Source organism: Myodes glareolus, chromosome 3, assembly GCF_982192425.1.
Source record: "Myodes glareolus chromosome 3, mMyoGla1.1, whole genome shotgun sequence".
NCBI lineage: Eukaryota > Metazoa > Chordata > Mammalia > Rodentia > Cricetidae > Myodes > Myodes glareolus.
In genome coordinates this window covers 117631654-117636182 of record NC_142028.1, presented here as the reverse complement: position 1 = coordinate 117636182, position 4529 = coordinate 117631654, and the positions used below count along the sequence as shown (strand labels likewise).

The 4529-nt window shown below is 43.3% G+C and overlaps 1 pseudogene; it reads left to right on the top strand.

Annotated features, from left to right (window-relative positions):
• Nucleotides 1–2411: 2411 nt before the first annotated feature.
• Nucleotides 2412–3258, top strand: LOC125412563 (synapse differentiation-inducing gene protein 1 pseudogene; annotated as a pseudogene).
• The last annotated feature ends 1271 nt before the right edge of the window (nucleotides 3259–4529 follow it).

Sequence of the window (4529 nt, the reverse complement as noted above, 5' to 3'; positions counted from 1 at the left end):
CACGATTTTAAAATAATCAATTAATCTGTTGCTTAGTGTAAGGACCATTGATCATAGTAAGTTTCCTGATAAAATATGTCCTAGATTCCAAATGACTCTTCTGTGGTAATAATATTACTACTTTAAAATAAGGGTTTAATACCTTACTTGGTAAAATGGAAGGTGTAACTATGAAAGCAAACTGTTTTACCTTAAAAAAAACTGCTGTTGAAATGAGTTTTGTAGTTAAGATGCTTGTCAAAGCTGAGCATAATTAATATAATGTACTTGCTCTTGTTGTATAGCATAGTCTACCTGCTTTGGTACCTGTCTGGCAGCTTCTGAAAGCTATCTACTGGGATTCGGATCATTGTTCCCTTTAAGAATTTTACTTAGTGGATCAATATCTCCCATAGGAAATTTTCAATAAGGTTTTATCCTTGTATGCCATATTAAAAGTTTCTAAACTAGCTTTCTAATACAAGGTGCAAGTTTGCCTAGCTGACAGGAAAATGGGAAAAAAGGCATATTTAACTAATTATGCTAGCATAACTGGCTATCAACATGTCGAATAATGAAAATAGATCCATAGCTATTGTTTTGCGCAAAACTCAAGTTTAAATGGATCACAAACCTCAACATAAAACCAGCAACATTGAATCTCACAGAAGAGAAAGTAAAAAGCATACTTGAATGCATTGACACAGAAACACACATCCTAAATGTAACCCCAGTGACACAGACACTAAGAGAAATAATGAATGAATTGGATTTCCTGTAACTTAGAAGCTTCTGTGAAACAAAGTACATAGTCAACAAGACAAAATGGCAGCATACAGAACTGAAAAAGATCTTCACCAACTCCATACTAAAGAACATTTCTTGGCATCCACACTCACCTTACATTAAAGGAAATTTTTTTGAAAGAGATACCAAAACAGAAAACTTCAAATTATAAAAGTTCAAATTATCACTGACACTAGGGTGCCCACATCTATTGATGCATCTACAACATAATCCATGTACTTAAGTCTTAGTACATAAATGTTTGGTCAGAAGCATTACCTCAGCTCCATGACACATCTTTATTCAAAGAGTCTGTAATGTTGAATTGGTGGCTTTTACCTCAGTTCACTTGCATCTGTTTAAGTATTGGGTGGAAAGTTCCATTTCAAAGCTCTCTCCTCTGGGAGTTGCCTCAGTCTAAACTCCATCTCTGAGAAAGCCTGCCAAATGGTGACCCTTTCGCAGGAAAATTAAAGACCACTCCCACAGACTATTTGAACTGTCTCCCAGGGAACAAACACATGGTCTCTCTTTCCCCTCTCCCATGGTTGTTCTTGTTCTCCTTTAACCCTCTCCGTGTCTTCCCATGGGGCATCCAAGAGTGTTGGCATCTATTAAACCTGGGCATCTTCTAATTTTGGCATCTATTAAACTTGGGTATCTTCTAATTTGGTCTGATTGGGGTTATTGTGTTGGTAGAACGTTTTGTTGGTCAGAAAATACTTAACATTAGGAAGTCCCAAGGAGGCAGCTATTTTACCCATTGGGTCAGGACTACATGTTGAAAAATGCCCTGCTCACATATGCTCTTCACGAAGCTAAGATCAGCTTCATCTCAGTAAGTTCCCCTTTTTCAAGTACATGCTGCTAGGGCCCAGTGTCTGTTATGTTTATGTTTGTTGTTTGTTGGGACATCTGTGGAAGCCACAGTCCATGCCAGACCCCCAATCCCACAAGCAGCGATGCCGTCCCCACTGGTGGGATTGCATGGGTGTAGATATCTGCCCATGTGTTTCTCATATCTCTCTGTTTTTGACTCAAGAGTCTCATGCACAATGCATCTGGAGACTTGACATAGACTTGTAAAATTGAGTTCTTGCAATTCTAATCCTGATCTCTAAATGGCCCTGTGTTGCCTTTTACAACAATCCTTTTAAATTGGGGCTATCTAACACCTAATGTAAAAAGAAATAAGACTCTAAAAGCCCATGGTTTCTGGATACTGTGCTCCCACTCTCACTTCCCCACTCCCTCCCTACATCTACAGCTGTTTACTATTTGTCTCTCACTGTTTGTTCTCTACAACGGATCTGTTCTTCCCCTCTCCTTCCACTTTAAAATGGTATAGATATTCTACCCTTATTTTTCTGTTCCCTCTTATAGTTTTTGCTAATCTGGTCCTTAATGGGATCACTTATGTGTTTTTTCTGATTTCTGTCACCTGCCTTCACCAGGATTATTAAGTTAGTCAGGTTCCAAAAAAAAAAAAATGTTTTGTTCATTTGTCTGTTAAAATAATGTAACCACTGGGGAGAGCCACGAGCCCAGGAGCAGAGGCAGGCTCCGCACCACACCGCGCCCTGCATGCTCGCAGGCTCCCGAGACGTGCGGGTGGCCGCTGGGCGCACCAGCCTGGCCATCTTGTCCCGGAGGGAAATGGGTCCTATGGGGCTCGTGTGACCAGTGAGCACAGCCTGATAGCCTGACGCCCAGCAGGGAGGGAGTCTACCATGGATGGCATCGCTGAGCAGAAGAGTGTTCTGGTACACAGTAAGATCGGTGATGCTGGCTAAAGGAATGGCTTAATTAACACCAGAAACTTTATGGCTGAGATTAGAGATGGCCTGGTGTCTGTTTACCCAGCACCTCAGTACCAGAGCCACAGGCCAACGCAGCACCAGGCAGCCTGGAAGGAGGCAGAAGTGAGCCAGTGCAGCAGCTGCTGGACCCAAACACACTGCAGCAGTCCGTGGAGTCCCACTATCGTCCCAACTTCATCCTCTACTCAGATGGTGTGCTCTGCTCCTGGGGGGATGGCGTGGCCACTGACTGCTGTGAGACCACCTTCACTGAGGACCGGTCACCCACCAAAGACAGCCTGGAGTACCCCGATGGGAAATTCATAGACCTCTCAGCTGATGACATCAAAATCCACACCCTGTCCTATGACGTGGAGGAAGAAGAGGAGTTACAGGAGCTGGAGAACGACGACAGAGAGTGAGGACAACTTCCTCATGATGCCCCCTCGGGACTACCTGGGGCTCAGCGTCTTCTCCATGCTCTGCTGCTTCTGGCCTTTGGGCATCGCGGCCTTCTACTTGTCCCATGAGACGAACAAAGCTGTGGCCAAAGGAGACTTCCATCAGGCCAGCACCAGCTCCCGGAGGGCCCTGTTCCTGGCTGTGCTGTCCATCACCATCAGAACCAGCATCTACGTGGGTGTGGCCGTCGCCCTCATCGCCTACCTCTCCAAGAACAACCACCTGTAAGCTTCCCAAAGGATGGCGGAAGGAGGGGGAGCCGGGACACCCGTGTGAGGGCAGAGAAGAGACACCTGTGTGATGCTGTATAGTACAATGATTGTCAACCGACTCCATGATGCCCTGCAATCTTCTACTCCCAGACTTCTTCCTCTTTTTGTTTCGTATCCTTCCACTTCACCTTCAGCACTGTGCAGATCATCAGGCAGCGAGCAATGCTGATGCTTCCATATGGAAGCTCCAAAGATTCCAGCCCAACGGCAGCCACTGGGTGGATTCTACGAGATCAATGACAACCCAGCTCTGCAGCCTGCCAGTGCCTGAACCGCCACCCCCATTAGCAATATACAAACAGTTAAAAAAAATGTTTATTTTTTATGGAATATGATGCAATAGGCAGAATGCAGGAGACATGTCACTGCAGGCTTCCTGCAGATACCCAGCAATACACAGTTCTGGGGCTTCATCAGTCTTAAAGCGAAGGCAGTCATAACCCCACCTCTCTCAAGAACAAGCCCAGTCTGAGGGAAAGGAACTGTGAAGACACAAAGGATGTTTAACTCTTGGACGTTCATCCTGGTCATGAGCAGCAATACTGGGATCCTGGAAATGAAATGGGCCTTACTCTGTCGACTAAATGAATGACTATTTTCTTGTCATTTTTTAAGTGCGACTCTTGCTTCATGCTGCTTCAGTTGCCAGATGAATGCTGAGAAATAAGTAATCACAGATGTTTTAATACCATAAAAAATAATGTAACCACTGTATGCTTGTTTTATGTCTGTGTAAATATATGTATTTGTTTCCACAGTATGCTTCTTTTTTGTCTCTGTGTGTATGTGTGCTTTTTTCCAGAGTATACTTTTATGTGTTTGTGTGTATGTGCATTTGTTTCCATAGTATGCTTGTCTTATTTCTGTGTGTATGTGTGCATGTTTTAAGATCTGTAAAACTTATAACTCCAGGTTATAACAGCTCTGGAAAGATACAGACGCGTGGGTAGCCCCCATTTTGACCTCAAAGCCATCGTGGGCAAGAGTACCCACATGTACTAGTATTCTTTGACTTATTAAAATATTCCTTTTAATCTTACAATTACCATTGGTAAGCTGTAACTAATTGGGTAACATACATGTCTAAATTTAACTTATAAGTCTAATTTTAACATAACTAGCAGGTAATGTTACCCAGTTCTCCAATGTCTTTACAGATCTGAGAGTATGGCATTTAATAAAAGAGCTTCTAACACAGAGATATGCCAGCTCCTAAAGCATCCTATAGCTC